Source organism: Balaenoptera acutorostrata, chromosome 4 (assembly GCF_949987535.1).
Source record: "Balaenoptera acutorostrata chromosome 4, mBalAcu1.1, whole genome shotgun sequence".
NCBI classification, from domain to species: domain Eukaryota; kingdom Metazoa; phylum Chordata; class Mammalia; order Artiodactyla; family Balaenopteridae; genus Balaenoptera; species Balaenoptera acutorostrata.
The window spans coordinates 42414509-42434208 of NC_080067.1; the positions used below are offsets into that span (position 1 = coordinate 42414509).

The following is a 19700-nucleotide window of genomic DNA, read 5'->3' on the forward strand; positions in this document are numbered from 1 at the left end:
GGTCATCTCATATCATTTAAAATTTTTTCCTGACAAGGGCAAGTTATTCTTGTTAAGCCTTAAATTACTTCTGTAAAATTAGGATAATGATAGTTGAAAAGCTGTAAAGATTAGAAGCAGTGTGTGTAAGAGGCTAGTACTATGTAGTAGGATTTCAATAAATGGTAGTTATTTTATTTTTTATTAATAACACAAATTTAATTATTGATTCCCATGAATACCAGTTTCTCAGCTGTCATTCTTTTTTCTTACTTTTGTGTCTTTTTAAAGAAATATTCCCTCAGCCTTAAAAACTCTTTCTTCCCTAACTCTCCTGACAGTTCCGATGATGTTTTGGGCTCATTTTAGAGGTCACATCCTTTATGAAGTATTTCCTGCCCCTCATGAGTGTGCTAAATAGCTCTGCAGTTAGCACTCATAGTATCTACACCTAATCTGAACAGAGAGCTTTGTAATAAAAGAGAGCTTTGTATAAAATTTCATAATTGCCAGATTACACATACTCAATACCTTGTCTATTGTATTCAACATTGTATTTATATTTTCTTGGATCATAACAAGTACTGAAATATTTGTAGAATGTATAAATAAGTAATGGTTTTAGAAGTTGTTTCTAGGTAACAAAATGCAGCTTTTGAGCATTTAAAAATGGTAAAATTGAATTTTGGGTATTAGGAAAATAACCACCTTTTTTCCTACTACTCCATGCCTGGTATAAGTGTGCATGTGCACACACATAAACAAATCACTTCCATCAAAGTCCCTAGACTACATTTTTTTTTTTTAACATCTTTATTGGAGTATAATTGCTTTACGATGGTGTGTTAGTTTATGCTTTATAACAAAGTGAATCAGTTATACATATACATATATCCCCATACCTCTTCCCTCTTGCGTCTCCCTCCCTCCCACCCTCCCCATCCCACCCCTCTAGGTGGTCACAAAGCACCTAGCTGATCTCTCTGTGCTATGCGGCAGCTTCCCACTAGCCATCTATTTTATGTTTGGTAGTGTATATATGTCCATGCCACTCTCTCACTTTGTGCCAGCTTACCCTTCCCCCTCCCCGTATCCTCAGGTCCATTCTCTAGTAGGTCTGCGTCTTTATTCCTGTCTTGCCCCTAGGTTCTTCATTACCACTTTTTTGTTTGTTTTCTAGATTCCATATATATGTGTTAACATACAGTATTTGTTTTTCTCTTTCTGACTTACTTCACTCTGTATGACGGACTCTAGGTCCATCCACCTCACTACAAATAGCTCAATTTCGTCTCCTTTTATGGCTCAGTAATATTCCATTATATATATGTGCCACATCTTCTTTATCCATTCATCTGTTGATGGACACTTAGGTTGCTTCCATGTCCTGGCTATTGTAAATAGAGCTGCAATGAACATTGTGGTATATGACTCTTTTTGAATTATGGTTTTTTCTGGGTATATGCCCAGTAGTGGGATTGCTGGGTCATATGGTAGTTCTATTTTTAGTTTTTTAAGGAACCTCCATACTGTTCTCTATAGTGGCTGTATCAATTTACATTCCCACCAACAGTGCAAGAGGGTTCCCTTTGCTCCACACCCTCTCCAGCATTTATTGTTTGTAGATTTTTTGATGATGGCCATTCTGACTGGTGTGAAGTGATACCTCATAGCAGTTTTGATTTGCATTTCTCTAATGATTAATGATGTTGAGCATTCTTTAATGTGTTTTTTGGCCATCTGTATGTCTTCTTTGGAGAAATGTCTATTTAGGTCTTCTGCCCATTTTTGGATTGGGTTGTTTTTCTTTTTGATACTGAGCTGCATGAGCTGCTTGTAAATTTTGGAGATTAGTCCTTTGTCAGTTGCTTCATTTGCAAATATTTTCTCCCATTCTGAGGGTTGTCTTTTGGTCTTGTTTATGGTTTCCTTTGTTGTGCAAAAGATTTTAAGTTTCATTAGGTCCCATTTGTTTATTTTTGTTTTTATTTCCATTTCTCTAGGAGGTGGGTCAAAAAGGATCTTGCTGTTATTTATGTCATAGAGTGTTCTGCCTATGTTTTCCTCTAAGAGTTTTATAGTGTCCGGTCTTACATTTAGGTCTTTAATCCATTTTGAGTTTATTTTTGTGTATGGTGTTAGGGAGTGTTCTACTTTCATTCTTTCACATGTAGCTGTCCATTTTCCCCAGCACCACTTATTGAAGAGGCTGTCTTTTCTCCACTGTATATTCTTGCCTCCTTTATCAAAGATAAGGTGACCATATGTGCGTGGGTTTATCTCTGGGCTTTCTATCCTGTTCCATTGATCTATATTTCTGTTTTTGTGCCAGTATCATACTGTCTTGATTACTGTAGCTTTGTAGTGTAGTCTGAAGTCCGGGAGCCTGATTCCTCCAGCTCTGTTTTTCTTTCTCAAGATTGCATTGGCTATTCAGGGTCTTTTGTGTTTCCATACAAATTGTGAAATTTTTTGTTCTAATTCTGTGAAAAATGCCATTGGTAGTTTGATAGGGATTGCATTGTATCTGTAGATTGCTTTGGGTAGTATAGTCATTTTCACAATGTTGATTCTTCCAATCCAAGAACATGGTATATCTCTCCATCTGTTTGTATCATCTTTAATTTCTTTCATCAGTGTCTTATAATTTTCTGCATACAGGTCTTTTGTCTCCTTAGGTAGGTTTATTCCTAGATATTTTATTGTTTTTGTTGCAGGGGTAAGTGGGAGTGTTTTCCTAATTTCACTTTCAGATTTTTCATCATTAGTGTGTAGGAATGCAAGAGGTTTCTGTGCATTAATTTTGTATACTGCTACTTTACCAAATTCTTTGATTAGCGCTAGTAGTGTTCTGGTAGCATCTTTAGGATTCTCTATGTATAGTATCATGTCATCTGCAAACAGTGACAGTTTTACTTCTTCTTTTCTGATTTGGATTCCTTTTATTTCTTTTTCTTCTCTGATTGCTGTGGTTAAACTTCCAAAACTATGTTGAATAATAGTGGTGAGAGTGGGCAACCTTGTCTTGTTCCTGATCTTAGTGGAAATGGTTTCAGTTTTTCTCCATTGAGGACGATGTTGGCTGTGTGTTTGTCATATATGGCCTTTATTATGTTGAGGTAAGTTCCCTCTATGCCCAGTTTCTGGAGGGTTTTTATCATAAATGGGTGTTGAATGTTGTCAGAAGCTTTTTCTGCATCTATTGAGATGATCATATGGTTTTTCTCCTTCAGTTTGTTAATATGGTGTATCACACTGTTTGATTTGCATATGTTGAAGAATCGTTGCATTCCTGGGATAAACCTCACTTGATCATGGTGTATGATCCTTTTAATGTGCTGTTGGATTCTGTTTGCTAGTATTTTGTTGAGGATTTTTGCATCTATGTTTATCAGTGATATTGGCCTGTAGTTTTCTTTTTTTGTGACATCTTTGTCTGGTTTTGGGATCAGGGTGATGGTGGCCTCGTAGAATGCGTTTGGGAGTGTTCCTCCCTCTGCTGTGTTTTGCAAGAGTTTGAGAAGGATAGGTGTTAGCTCTTCTCTAAATGTTTGATAGAATTCGCCTGTGAAGCCATCTGGTCCTTGGCTTTTGTTTTTGGTTTTCTTTTTTCACACATACACACTGTATTTTATTTTTACAAGAGATAAATAAACAGACACCAAGCATTGTAAATGGATGACCACAACAAAAGCAACAATGATTGCAATTACCAAACACGAAACACACTCATACTATGTCATAATATTGACATTCAGTCCAGTAATCCTCCACTGTAACAGCTCCTTTACTTTGCAGTGAAAATTGACTTGTATATTTTTGCCTCTGAGTCCTTGTGGGATTTTTTTTTTTTATTCAAACAGAAAGTCACAAAAATTATAATCATCCTCATCAGTTCACTGAGTCCCATGTAATTAATTTTCTTTTATCTTGTTCTTTTGTCAGCACTTTTATGAATTCATCAGTTTTCTGTTAGAGTTCTGAAAATGCTTATTCATTGAGTTCAGCAGTATAGTCAGTTACCAGAAACCTGTACTTGTCAGAGTCTTTTCTATGAATTCCTTGAAGATGAAACCCTTTCATAGGAACATTTTTGCAAAAGCATCACAGTACACCCAGAACTGTCTGTAATGACAAAAGACTTAAAAATGACCATGGTTACATATTTGATGAAAGTTCATAATAATGCAATTGACAAGGAAATTTAGTTACTTCTGAGATATACATTTTAAAGTAATAACTAGAATTATGACTTATAACATTATACCAGAACATGTAAGATTTTTAGAAATTTTATGTAATGTCTGAAACATTTATATTAACATATTTCCATACAAATAACCTAAAGAGAGTTTAATATTAGTTGTTCTTTTGTTTGTTTGTTTGTTTTTTTATACTGCAGGTTCTTATTAGTCATCAATTTTATACACATCAGTGTATACATGTCAATCCCAATCGCCCAATTCAGCACACCACCATCCCCACCCCACTGCGCTTTTCCCCCCTTGGTGTCCATATGTTTGTTCTCTATATCTGTGTCTCAGCTTCTACCCTGCAAACTGGTTCATCTGTACCATTTTTCTAGGTTCCACATACATGCATTAATATACGATATTTATTTTTCTCTTTCTGACTTACTTCACTCTGTATGACAGTCTCTAGATCCATCCACATCTCAGCAAATGACTCAATTTTGTTCCTTTTTATGGCTGAGTAATATTCCATTGTATATATGGACCACATCTTTTTTATCCGTTCATCTGTCGATGGGCATTTAGGTTTCTTCTGTGACCTGGCTATTGTAAATAGTGCTGCAATGAACATTGGGGTGCATGTGTCTTTTTGAATTATGGTTTTCTCTGGGTATATGCCCAGTAGTGGGATTGCTGGGTCAGATGGTAATTCTATTTTTAGTTTTTTAAGGAACCTCCATACTGTTCTCTGTAGTGGCTGTATCAATTTACATTCCCACCAACAGTGCAAGAGGGTTCTTTTTCTCCACACCCTCTCCAGCATTTCTTGTTTGTAGATTTTCTGATGATGCCCATTCTAACTGGTGTGAGGTGATATCTCATTGTAGTTTTGATTTGCGTTTCTCTAATAATTAGTGATGTTGAGCAGCTTTTTATGTGCTTCTTGGCCATCTGTATGTCTTCTTTGGAGAAATGTCTATTTAGGTCTTCTGCCCATTTTTGGATTGGATTGTTTGTCTCTTTAATATTGAGCAGCGTGAGCTGTTTATATATTTTGGAGACTAATCCTTTGTCCATTGATTTGTTTGCAAATATTTTCTCCCATTCTGAGGATTGTCTTTTCGTCTTGTTTATGGTTTCCTTTGCTGTGCAAAAGCTTTGAAGTTTCATTAGGTCCCATTTGTTTATTTTTGTTTTTATTTCCATTACTCTAGGAAATGGATCAAAAAAGATTTTGCTGTGATTTATGTCAAAGAGTGTTCTTCCAATGTTTTCCTCTAAGAGTTTTATAGTGTCCGGTCTTACATTTAGGTCTTTAATCCATTTTGAGTTTATTTTTGTGTATGGTGTTAGGGAGTGTTCTAATTTCATTCTTTTACATGTAGCTGTCCAGTTTTCCAACACCACTTACTGAAGAGACTGTCTTTTCTCCATTGTATATCTTTGCCTCCTTTGTCATAGATTAGTTGACCATAGGTGCGTGGGTTTATCTCTGGGCTTTCTTTCTTGTTCCATTGATCTATGTTTCTGTTTTTGTGCCAGTACCATATTGTCTTGATTACTGTAGCCTTGTAGTGTAGTCTGAAGTCCGGGAGCCTGATTCCTCCAGCTCCGTTTTTTTTTTTTTTTTAGAAATTCACGTTCTTTTATTTATTTATTTATTTATGACTCTGTTGGGTCTTCGTTTCTCTGCGAGGGCTTTCTCTAATTGTGGCAAGTGGGGACCACTCTTCATCGCGGTGCGCGGGCCTCTCACCATCGCGGCCTCTCTTGTTGCGGAGCACAGGCTCCAGACACGCAGGCTCAGTAGTTGTGGCTCACGGGCCCAGTTGCTCCGTGGCATGTGGGATCTTCCCAGACCAGGGCTCGAACCCATGTCCCCTGCATTGGCAGGCAGATTCTCAACCACTGCGCCACCAGGGAAGCCCTCCAGCTCCGATTTTTTCCTTCAAGACTGCTTTTGCTCTTTGGGGTCTTTTGTGTCTCCATACAAATTTTAAGATGATTTGCTCTAGTTCCATAAAAAATGCCATTGGTAATTTGATAGGGATTGCATTGAATCTGTAGGTTGCTTTGGGTAGTATATTCATTTTCACAATATTGACTCTTCCAATCCAAGAATATGCTATATCTCTCCATCTGTTGGTATCATCTTTAATTTCTTTCATCAGTGTCTTATAGTTTTCTGCATACAGGTCTTTTGTCTCCCTAGGTAGGTTTATTCCTAGGTATTTTATTCTTTTCGTTGCAATGGTAAATGGGACTGTTTCCATAATATCTCTTTCAGATTTTTCATCATTAGTGTATAGGAATGCAAGAGATTTCTGTGCATTAATTTTGTATTGTGCAACTTTAACAAATTCATTGAGTAGCTCTAGTAGTTTTCTGGTGGCAGTTTTAGGATTCTCTATGTATAGTATCATGGCATTTGCAAACAGTGACAGTTCTATTTCTTCTTTTCCAATTTGTATTCCTTTTTTTTTTTTTTAATTTTTATTTATTTATGGCTGTGTTGGGTCTTCGTTTCTGTGCGAGGACTTTCTCCAGTTGTGGCAAGCGAGGGCCACTCTTCATCGCGGTGCGCGGGCCTCTCACTATCGCGGCCTCTCTTGTTGTGGAGCACAGGCTCCAGACGCGCAGGCTCAGTAATTGCGGCTCACGGGCCCAGTTGCTCCGCGGCATGTGGGATCTTCCCAGATCAGGGCACGAACCCGTGTCCCCTGCATTGGCAGGCAGATTCTCAACCACTGCGCCACCAGGGAAACCCTGTATTCCTTTTATTTCTTTTTCTTCTCTGATTGCCGTTGCTAGGACTTCCAAAACTATGTTGAATAATAGTGGTGAGAATGGACATCCTTGTCTCATTCCTGATATTAGGGGAAATGCTTTCAGTTTTTCACCATTGAGAATGATGTTTGCTGTGGGTTTGTCGTATGTGGCCTTTATTATATTGAGGTAGGTTCCCTCTGTGCCCACTTTCTGGAGAGTTTTTATCATAAATGGGTGTTGACTTTTGTCAAAAGCGTTTTCTGCATCTATTGAGATGATAATATGGTTTTTCTTCTTCAATTTGTTAATATGGTGTATCACATTGATTGATTTGCGTATGTTGAAGAATCCTTGCATCCCTGGGATAAATCCCACTTGATCCTGGTGTATGATCCTCTTAATGTGTTGTTGGATTCTGTTTGCTAGTATTTTGATGAGGAATTTTGCATCTATATTCATCAGTGATATTGGTGTGCAATTTTCTTTTTTGTAGTGTCTTTGTCTGGTTTTGGTATCAGGGTGATTGTGGCCTCATAGAATGAGTTTGGGAGTGTTCCTTCCTCTGCAATTTTTTGGAAGTGTTTGAGAAGGATGGGTGTCAGCTCTTTTCTAAATGTTTGATAGAATTCACCTGTGAAGCCATCTGGTCCTGGACTTTTGTTTGTTGGAAGATTTTTAATCACAGTTTCAATTTCATTACTTGTGATTGATCTGTTCATATTTTCTATTTCTTCCTGGTTCCGTCTTGGAAGGTTATACCTTTCTAAGAATTTGTTCATTTCTTCCAGATTTTCCATTTTATTGGCATAGTGTTGCTTGTAGTTGTCTCTTAGGATGCTTTGTATTTCTGTGGTGTCTGTTGTAACTTCTCCTTTTTCATTTCTAATTTTATTGATTTGAATCCTCTCCCTCTTTTTCTTGATGAGTGTGGCTAATGGTTTATCAATTTTGTTTATCTTCTCAAAGAACCAACTTTTAGTTTTATTGATCTTTGCTACTGTTTTCTTTGTTTCTATTTCATTTATTTCTGCTCTGATCTTTGTGATTTCTTTCCTTCTGCTAGCTTTGGGTTTTGTTTGTTCTTCTTTCTCTAGTTCCTTTAGGTGTTACTTTAGATTGTTTATTTGAGATTTTTCTTTTTTCTTGAGATATGCTTGTATTGCTATAAACTTCCCTCTTTGAATTGTTCTGCTGCATCCTGTAGGTTTTGGATCATCGTGTTTTTGTTGTCATTTGTCTCTAGGTATTTTTTGATTTCCTCTTTGATTTTTTCAGTGATCTCTTGGTTATTTAGTAATGTATTGTTTAACCTCCATGTTTTTGTGTTTTTTACATTTTTTCCCTTGTAATTGATTTCTAATCTCATAGCGTTGTGGTCAGAAAAGATGCTTCATATGATTTCAGTTTTCTTACATTTACTGAGGATTCATTTGTGTCCCAAGACGTGATCTATCCTGGAGAATGTTCCGTGTGCACTTGAGAAAAAAGTGTAATCTGCTGTTTTTGGACGCAATGTCCTATAAATGTCAATTAAATCAATATGGTCTTTTGTGTTATTTAAAGCTTGTGTATGCTTATTAATTTTCTGTTTGGATGATCTGTCCATTGGTGTAAGCGAGGTGTTAAAGTCCCCCACTATTATTGTGTTACTGTTGATTTCTCCTTTCACGGTTGTTAGCATGTGCCTTATGTATTGAGGTGCTCGTTTGTTCAGTGCATAAACATTTATAATTGTTTTATCTTCTTCTTGGATTGATCCCTTGATCATTATGTAGTGTCCTTCCTTGTCTCTTATAACATCCTTTATTTTAAAGTCTATTGTATCTGATATGAGTGTTGCTACTCCAGCTTTCTTTTTATTTCCATTTGCATGGAATATCTTTTTCCATGCCCTCCCTTTCAGTCTGTATGTGTCCCTAGGTCTGAAGTGGGTCTCTTGTAGACAGCATGTATATGGGTCTTGTTTTTGTATCCATTCAGCAAGCCTGTGTCTTTTGGTTGGAGCATTTATTCCATTCACATTTAAGGTAATTATCGATATGTATGTTCCTATTACCATTTTCTTAATTGTTATGGGTTTGTTTTTGTAGGTCCTTTTCTTCTCTTGTGTTTCCCACTTAGAGAAGTTCCTTTAGCATTTGTTGTAGAGCTGGTTTGGTGGTGCTGAATTCTTAGCTTTTGCTTGTCTGTAAAGCTTTTGATTTCTCCATCGAATCTGAATGAGATCCTTGCCAGGTAGAGTAATCTTGGTTGTAGGTTCTTCCCTTTCATCACTTTTAAGTATATCATGCCACTCCCTTCTGGCTTGTAGAGTTTCTGCTGAGAAATCAGCTGTTAACCTTATGGGAGTTCCCTTGTATGTTATTTTTCATTTTTCCCTTGCTGCTTTCAGTAATTTTCCTTTGACTTTAAATTTTGTCAGTTTGATTACTGTGTGTCTCGGCATGTTTTTCCTTGGGTTTATCCTGTATGGGACTCTCTGCGCTTCCTGGACTTGGGTGGCTATTTCCTTTCCCATGTTAGGGAAGTTTTCGACTATAATCTCTTCAAATATTTTCTCGGGTCCTTTCTCTCCCTCTTCTCTTTCTGGGACCCCCATAATGCTAATGGTGTTGCATTTAATGTTGTCCCAGAGGTCTTTTAGGCTGTCTTCATTTCTTTTCATTCTTTTTTCTTTAGTCTGTTCCGCAGCAGTGAATTCCACCATTGTGTCTTCCAGGTCACTTATCCGTTCTTCTACCTCCGTTATTCTGCTATTGATTCATTCTAGTGTAGTTTTCATTTCAGTTACTGTATTGTTCCTCTCTGTTTGTTTGTTCTTTAATTCTTTTAGGTCTTTGTGAAACATTTCTTGCATCTTCTCGATCTTTGCCTGCATTCTTTTTCTGAGGCCCTGGATCATCTTCAGTATCATTATTCTGAATTCTTTTTCTGGAAGGTTGCCTATCTCCACTTTATTTAGTTGTTTTTCTGGGGGTTTATCTTGTTCCTTCATCTTTTACCTAGCTCTCTGCCTTTTCATGTTGTCTATATTTTTGTGAATGTGGTTTTTTTTCCACAGGCTGCAGGATTGTAGTTCTTCTTGCTTCTGCTGTTTGCCCTCTGGTGGATGAGGCTATCTAAGGGGCTTGATGGGAGGGACTAGTGGTGGGTAGAGCTGACTGTTGTTTTGGTGAGTAGAGCTCAGTAAAACTTTAATCCATGTGACTTCTGATGGGTGGGGCTGGGTTCCCTCCCTGTTGGTTGTTTGGCCTGAGGCAACCCAACACTGGAGCCTCCCTGGGCTCTTTGATGGGGATAATGGCAGACTCTGGGAGGGCTCACACCAAGGAGTACTTCCCAGAACTTCTGCTGCCAGTTTCCTTGTCCCCACGATGAGTCTCTGCCACCCCGCGCCTCTGTAGGAGACCCTCCAACACTGGGAGGTAGGTCTGATTCAGTCTTCCCTTGGGTCACTGCTCCTTCCCCTGGGTCCCGATGCGCACACTACTTTGTGTGTGCCCTCCAAGTGTGGGGTCTCTGTTTCCCCCAGTGCTGTCGAAGTCCTGCAATCAATTCCCACTAGGCTTCAACCTCTGATTCTCTAGGAATTCCTCCTCCCATTGCCAGACCCCCAGGTTGGGAAGCCTGACGTGGGGCTCAGAACCTTCACTCCAGTGGGTGGACTTCTGTGGCATAAGTGTTCTCCAGTCTGTGAGTCACCCACCCACCAGTTATTGAATTTGAGTTTACTGTGATTGCGCCCCTCCTACCATCTCATTGTGGCTTCTCCTTTGTCTTTGGATGTGGGGTATCTTTTTTGGTGAGTTCCAGTGTCTTCCTGGAGATGATTGTCCAGTAGCTAGTTGTGATTCTGGTGTTCTTGCAAGAGGGAGTGAGAGCACGTCCTTCTACTCTGCCATCTTGGTTCCTCCTTCTGCCCTTGGCTTTTGTTTGTTGGAAGATTTTTAATCACAGTTTCAATTTCAGTGCTTGTGATTGGTCTGTTCATATTTTCTATTTCTTCCTGGTCCAGTCTCAGAAGGTTGTGCATTTCTAAGAATTTGTCCATTTCTTCCAGGTTGTCCATTTTATTGGCATATAGTTGCTTGTAGTAATCTCTCATGATCCTTTGTATTTCTGCAGTGGCAGTTGTTACTTCCCCTTTTTTAATTCTAATTGTATTGATTTGAGTCTTCTCCCTTTTTTTCTTGATGAGTGTGGCTAATGGTTTATCAATTTTGTTTATCTTCTCAAAGAACCAGCTTTTAGTTTTATTGATGTTTGCTATCGTTTCCTTCATTTCTTCTTCATTTATTTCTGCTCTGATCTTTATGATTTCTTTCCTTCTGCTAACTTTGGGGTTTTTTTGTTCTTCTTTCTCTATTTGCTTTAGGTGTAAGGTTAGGTTGTTTATTTGAGATTTTCTTGTTTCTTAAGGTAGGATTGTATTGTTATAAACTTCCCTCTTAGAACTGCTTTTGCTGCATCCCATAGATTTTGGGTCGTCATGTTTTCATTGTCATTTGTTTCTAGGTATTTTTTTATTTCCTCTTTGATTTCTTCAGTGATCTCTTGGTTATTAAGTAGTGTATTGTTTAGCCTCCATATGTTTGTAATTTTTACAGATGTTTTTCCTGTAATTGATATGTAGTCTCATAGCATTGTGGTTGGAAAAGATACTTGATATGATTTCCATTTTCTTAAATTTACCAAGGCTTGATTTGTGACCCCATATATGATCTATCCTGGAGAACGTTCCATGAGCACTTGAGAAGAAAGTGTATTCTGTTGTGTTTGGATGGAATGTCCTATAAATATCAGTTAAGTCTGTCTTGTTTAATGTATCATTTAAAGGTTGTGTTTCCTCATTTATTTTCATTTTGGATGATCTGTCCATTGGTGAAAGTGGGGTATTAAAGTCCCCTACTATGATTGTGTTACTGTCAATTTCCCCTTTTATGGCTGTTAGTATTTGCCTTATGTATTGTGGTGCTCCTATGTTGGGTGCGTAAATATTTACAGTTGTTATATCCTCTTCTTGGATTGATCCCTTGATCATTATGTAGTGTCCTTCTTTGTCTCTTGCAATCGTCTTTGTTTTAAAGTCTATTTTGTGTGATATGAGAATTGCTACTCCAGCTTTCTTTTGATTTCCATTTGCATGGAATATCTTTTTCAATCCCCTCACTTTCCATCTGTATGTGTCCCTAAGTCTGAAGTGGGTCTCTTGTAGACAGCATATATACAGTAGACTACATTTTAAAATAGTCTTCTGAACTTTCTCCATCCTTTTCTGTACTTTAAATGTTATTAATCATGCTGCAATTAATATCATTTAGCATCAGTTGTTTAAAAAGCTGAATGTCACTTCTAGGATTTATATTTTAAATACTGATTAAAATTCCAGTCCTCATTGATAATTCTTCTTGCCTAGTTTAGTTTATTTCAGGATCTTAATTGGTATCACCTACTCTGTTGATTTAGTACATGGTTATAGAGCAAACTAGTAGACTTAAATATACTATTCCATAGAGATTTTTTTGCTGGAGGCCTTGGTGTTTGCCTTTAGTTAGGTTATGTATGGTTTTGTAAGGTAAAAATTCTACACTATTGTTAGAGAGATGTAGACGGAATAAACTTGGAGTGCCAACCAAGTCTTTTCTTCCTAAATAAAAAGGCAGTTCCCCTAAAAGCTAAGCTGTTGCTTATAATTACTCACTATAATTCTAATTTATACCTCATTGTAAGCACCTTGAGTATCTCAGATATGAATGATTTTGATCCACATAGAAGCAATCTGTTCAATATTAAAAAAAAAAAAAAAAAGGTCTAGTGTATTTAGTTCTCATAGGCTTTCTTCCCAGTCTAGTGACCATTGCAATAGCATGTCCAAAATAGAACGGGTTGGAATAAACCATAATTCTGTGTGATTGACATATCGTTAAATCTTAGTCAGCACAAGAAGAGAAACAGAAGTTTAACCTCTTTTGATTAAAAAGCAAAGGTTGAAAAATACATATCTATGTGAAGTTTTTTTTTATATCTTAATGTGATATTATAAGACAGTTTTAAGGTGGTTGGTTTAAATATTTTTAATATCCTAGTAAATGGAGTGTATGTAGCCAGATGATAGGAATAACATGTATCTCTTTGGATAGATGTAGTAATGGGGTACACTTTTCCAGTAAAGCAGAGTAAGTTGTAATACATTCCATTCATGTAAGTGCTGTTAACATATCTTACATTTCAAGGCAGTGAAAGTATATAACAGAAAGACTCCAGATGGTGTCTTTGGGGTTAATGTTTTTCATTTAGTGCTCAGGATATGGTCCTTTGGTTCTGAGATAGTGCATAACTACAGGAAGATTGGGATGCATCTCAGAGACTGGATCTTGCGGGTATAGACATAAAGCACTTTTTAAATGCTAGTACTTTTGTGGTGATCACTAACACAGCAGGTACAGTTAGGGAAATAAAACAATGAGTGCTGCTGTTTTAATTCTTTTTCAACTCCTAGAGGGGATTTTGAAATGGCACCCTTTGGCCCCTGTGGATGTGTCAGCCCATGACAGGCCACCTGGAAGTAGATCCTGAAAATCAATTTGGTTGTCATGTTGCAGTCTTAGCTTCTTTTTCTTGAGAAAGATAAAGGAGGGCATTCCACATTAGAAAAAGAAACTGGTAGGTATCAGATTTTGAAAAGTAATGTGTATTTGTAATAAGCCAAGTTAAAACTTATATTGTGACTGCTTAGAAATTAAATCCACAAAAATGGTGGAAGATAAGAGTAGAAAAAATATGTTTTCATCATTCACAGCTATCTAAACAAATGAGTAGTGCTCTTATGTAAATACATATATACAATTGCTTGAATTGATAAGTAACTATTAGATTTTTACTCTAATTTAAAGATGTTTAGATTTCATCCATCAGTCAGTAGTGTTAGGTGCAGTAAATTTGCAGCTGCAAAGTTAATTTGAAAAATTGTCATGACTTAACCTAAGCCAAGAGTTGTGTTGATATTTTATCACAAGATGTGTGCTTCTGAAACTAACAAAGCAATGTCTGCTTAAGATATTTACTTTGATACTGTTTCTAGAAATTTTCATATACTTTTATTGCTATATTAGGTTTTTTCTTTTTCAGATTTACTGAGATATAATTTTCATGCAGTAAGATTCACTTCTTAGGTATATAGTTCTCTGAGTTTTAACAAACTATACAGTTATGTAACTCTGATCACAATCAAGATATGTAGTATTTCCATAACCCTAAAAGGTTTCCTCATACTCTGTATGCAGTATCCTTACCCCACTTCCAGACCTTGTCAAACTGCCAAGTTTTACCTTTTCTTAATATCACATAAACTGAGTCATACAGTATGTAGCCTCTTGCATCTGGCTTCTTTCACTTAGTGTAATGCTTTTGAGATACATTTAGCCTGTTCATGTATCAGTTTGTTCCTTTATGTTGCTAAGTAGTACTTTGTTTTATGGATGTAGCACAAATTATTACCCATTTATCAGTTGAAGAGTCAGAGAATGTATCCTTTTTTTCTATATTGCTGAAGAGTTTGTGTAATTTCAGTGTTATTTCTTCCTTACATGTTTGGCACGATTCACAAGTGAGGCCACTTGATCTAAAGATTATTTTGTAGGTTTAATTTCTTTAATAGTTATAGGACTAATTAGATTTCTCTTTCTGTGTCAGTTTTGGTAAGTTGAATTTTTTTTCTAGGAATTTGTTCATTTCCTCTAAAGCTTCAGTTTTTTTGACATAAAATTTTTTATAATCTATCAAGATTTTCTGTATATATTATTAATTATGTGGCAATAATCCTTTTCCCATCCTAATATCTATTGTTTGTGCTTTCCATTTTTTTCTTAATCAGTCTTGTTGGGAATTTATCAATTTTATTAGCTTTTACAAGCAACCAAGCTTTGGCTTTCTTTGTATTATGTATGTATTTGTTTTCATTAATTCTTATTATTATTCTAATTGTTATTTTTTCTCCTTTTAATTTCTTTAGATTTAAAGTGCTGTTATTTTCTACCATCTTGAGAAGGATGTTTAGCTCATTCGTTTTGAATTTTTCTCCTTTTCTAATATAATAATAATTGTTCATAGTATTTCCTTTGCTTTTTTGTTCATAGTATTTCCTTTGCTTTTTTTATATTTCTGTGGTATCTGTTGTTATGTCTTTTTTTTTTTTTTTTGATGTGGACCATTTTAAAAGTCTTTATTGAATTTGTTACAATATTGCTTCTGTTTTATGTTTTGGTTTTTTGGCCACGGGGCATGTGGGATCTTAGATCCCTGGCCAGGGGTCAAACCCGCACCCCCTGCATTGGAAGGAGAGGTCTTAACCGCTGGACCGCCAGGGAAGTCCCATGTCTCCTTTTTTATTTCTTATTTTGTTTATTTCGGTTCTCTCTCTTTTCTTCTTGGTTAGCCTGGCCAGAGGTTTGTCAGTCTTGTTCATCCTTTCAAAGAACCAGCTCTTGGTTTTATTGATTTTTTCTATTTTTTAAAACTATTTTATTTATTTCCTCTCTGATTTTTATTATTTCCTTCCTTCTGCTGCCTTTAGGTTTTGTTTGTTCTTCTTTTTCTAATTCTTTTAAGTGGTAGGTTAGGTTGTTTATTTGAGATTTTTCTTATTTTTTGAGGAAGGCCTGTATTGCTATGAACTTCCCTCTAAGGAATGCTTTTGCTTCATCCCATAGATTTTGTATTGTTGTGTTTTCATTGTCATTTGTCTCAAGGTATTTTTTACTTTCCTCTTTTATTTCATCATTGACCCACTGTTTTTTTAGTAGCATGTTGTTTAGTCTCCTTGTAATCTTTTTTTTCTCAATTCTTTTTCTGTGACTTCCTCTTTGCCCTAGGGATTATTTAGATGTGAGATGTATAATTTCCAAGTGTTTAGAGATTTCTCTGTATCTTTCTGTTATTGATTTCTAGTTTCATTCCCATTATGATCAGAGAACATACTTTGTATGATTTTTTTTTTTAATAAATTAGTTAAGGTTTGTTTTATGAGTCAGGATATTGTATATCTTGGTGAATGTTCCATGTGTGTTTTGCTGTTGTTGGGTCATGTGTTGAATAAATGGCAATTAGATCCAGTTAGTTGATACACTTATTCTATTCTGTTTTCTTGCTTATATCTGTCTACTATTTATGTTGATTTCTGAGAGAGAAGTGATCTTGGATTTGTCTATTTTTCCTTTAAGTTTTTGCACTGTGCTTTTTTGAGTCCTTTTGTTAGGTGTATGTACACTTAAGATTATGTCTTTCTTCATTATATAATGCCCCTCTTTGTTCTTGGCTGTTTTATTGCTGCAAAATACACACTGTCTGATATTAATATAGCTACTACAGATAACTTTTTACCAGTGTTTGCATGGTATATCTTTTCCATCTTTTTATTTTTAACATGCCTATATTATTATATTTGAAATGAGTCTCTTACATATAGATGGATTTTTGAAATCCATTCTGACAATAACTCTCTTCTAATTGGTGTGTTTATAACTTACTAACTTTAGTTATTTTATAGTCTGTGACTTCATTGTGTGTAGACCCAATGGGTCCATTTCTATTGCCTCTGAGGGCAATCTGGGATAAAAATCTAGTTTCAGTACTTGAATTTCTAACTCTTAGATGCCATCAAACAAACCATACATATTTTAAAATAAATTTCCTAGTCATTGTAGTAGTTTTTAGAGAAAGAAATGATCTGGATTTACTTAGTCTGCTATCACTAGAATCTGAATATCCATCCTATTTTATTACATCCTCTATACCTCAGTGTCAGGAGGTGAATTTGTTACCCTTCTTAGTTTCCATTCTCCCTTCCAAATGATTGTTCTTCCACCCTTTATTTTAAATATAGTAAATTAAAATATATTCCTCTGAGTGTGTGTCATTCATCATAAAACTTCCTTTTCCTTCTTTTTGCTGCTGTATCTTTCCTAGCCATTACTCCTTTTTCACTGAAGACTGGCATCTGGCTCACAGTCTTCCTGTCCTTGAACCTATTATCCAAGTCTTCAGTAGGTCAGAACTGTTCTTGAACTTTCGGTACATATGTCTACCTGTTAGATATTTCTAGAACTTCAAGTCCAGCATATCCAAAGCTAATCTCATGACCCCTCCGTCCAAAGGTTTCTCACATCCATGAAGCAATTAAGTTTAAAAAATTTCCCTTGGGTTTCCACTTCTGATGATGTCTAAGAAACTGATTTCAAATAATTCATCTCATAGATGAGAACTATGCAGTTACTAAGTATATAATTTTTACATGGCCCTTTGGAAGTATAATTATGGTTACTACATTTTCTCAACCCAGAATTAGAATGTATGATCACACCAACTTGTACCTATAAGGTTACTAGATTGTAAATTGGTAATGAGTACTGTATACGCCCCGCCCCCCACCCCCTCCCGCCCAATCCATGATGTGTTACCAGGGTAGATATAGTAGATACAACATTAGCCTAGTTTGTTTGGGTTCTAGTTCTGGCTCTTTTCTCCAAAGTTGCATGTGACTTTGGGCTGGTCACTTATTAACATCTCTGGGTTTATATTCTTTAGCTCTAAAAGGAGAGGGATAGAGTAATTGGCCTCTGAAGTCTCTTTTTGTGGTGGAAGCTTAGCTCACCAGTTTTGAATGAAGAAGACTATAATATTCTGAGATTGAAGGGGAAGGGGTGATGTCTTAGAAAAACCCTTAAAATATAATGATCAGGCTCCTCACATTAAATTAATTACGTTGATATGGAGTCTTTACCTTTTGCATGTGCAAGGACCTTGGTGACTGAATATAATGTAGGTATAATCACCTAACAGATGCCCTGCCTCCCTTCTATCACTTGTTTATCAAATATTTATTTGAGCTGGGTCTTGGACATCCCATGGTGAACAGTTATGGTACCTGACTCTATGGAGTTTATGGTCCATTTGGCAAAATAGTTGTTATGAACTACATAAGTAAATATACAATTTTAGTAATGATTAGTGTCAAGGATAAGGGATGCATAGTGTTAAATGGCATATAATTGTGGGGGAGGGAGGCATTGACTTAGAACAGTCAAGCAAACTTTCCTGAAGAAATAAGGATGAATAGAAATTATTAAGGGAAGGAAGTAGAACATTATAGTCAGAGGAAACATCATCAACAAAGGTCCCTGGATGGGAGGGAGACTGATATGACCAGGGACTGAAAGATGGTCAGAGTAGCTAGAATGGAGAGGAGAGGGAGCACAGTATGAGATGGGGCCGGAGAAGCAGATAGGGGCTAGACTCTGCAGGGCCTTGTAAACTTGGTTAAGGATTTTGGTCTCTATCTCAAGAGTAACAGAATGCCTTTCAAGTGTTTTAATCTGATGGGTAATATGGTCAGATTAGTGCTTTGAAAAGATCACTCTAGCTGCAGTGTAGAAAACAGATTGCAGAGGGTAAGAGTGAATGTAAAGAAACCAGATAAATAGCACAGTAGTCTAGGAGAGATGTAATAGTAGCTTGGACCAGGGATTTGGTATGGTGATAGAAAAGTTGATGAATTTGAGAGATATTTATGCATTTAATGATGGATTTTATTTAGTAAAAGAGATGAAGATGTTAAGGATAACCAGTAGTTTTCCAGTTTGCTCAGTGAAATGATGCTGTTACATTTTTACTGACTTTTAAAGGGTTACACTGGAAGAGACCGTGGTATGAGGTAGAAGATCATAAGTTTACTTTGAACATATTGAGTGTGAGAAGCCTTTGGAACATTCAAGAGGACAGATAAAGTAGCCAGTAGGATATGTAGGTGCAGAACTCAGGAGGATTCTAGCCTGGAGTATTAGGCTTTCAATTCCTTTTTATCTTTAACTCTTTAGGTATTTTACTTGGAATTTGAAAACTATAATGACCTATAAAGGGGAGGTGGTAGTGACCAATGCAATATCTCCCATATGGCAAGATTAAATCATGATGACTTCTGGACCTTACCCAAAGGCCATAGCAAAAATAACTCCTTTTTAATTATTTATTTATTTTTTTAAACATCTTTATTGGAGTATAATTGCTTTACATTGTTGTGTTAGTTGCTGCTGTATAACAAAATGAATCAGCTATACATATACATATACATATATCCCCATATCTCCCCCCTTCTTGGGTCTCCCTCCCACCCTCCCTCTCCCACCCATCTAGGTGGTCACAAAGCACTGAGCTGATCTCCCTGTGCTATGCGACTGCTTCCCACTAGCTATCTATTTTACATTTGGTAGTGTATATATGTCCATGCCACTCTCTCACTTCGTACCAGCTTACCCTTCCCCCTCTCCGTGTCCTCAAGTCCATTCTCTACATCTGTGTCTTTATTCCTGTCCTGCCCCTAGGTTCTTCAGAACCTGTTTTTTTTTCCTTAGATTCCATATATATGTGTTAGCATACTGTATTTGTTTTTCTCTTTCTGACTTACTTCACTCTGTATGACAGACTCTAACTCCATCCACCTCATTACAAATACCTCCATTTCATTTCTTTTTATGGCTGAGTAATATTCCATTGTATATATGTGCCACATCTTCTTTATCCATTCATCTGTCGATGGACATTTAGGTTGCTTCCATGTCCTGGCTATTGTAAATAGAGCTGCAATGAACATTTTGGTACATGACTCTTTTTGACCTATGGTTTTCTCAGGGTATATGCCCAGTAGTGGGATTGCTGGGTCGTATGGTAGTTCTATTTGTAGTTTTTTAAGGAACCTCCATACTGTTC

At 36.5% G+C, this 19700-nt stretch overlaps 1 protein-coding gene across 4 annotated transcripts in view; it reads left to right on the plus strand.

Annotated features, from left to right (window-relative positions):
• Positions 1-19700, plus strand: part of RSRC1 (arginine and serine rich coiled-coil 1) — a 428398-nt gene that overhangs the window by 116544 nt on the left and 292154 nt on the right. The window lies entirely within an intron of this gene.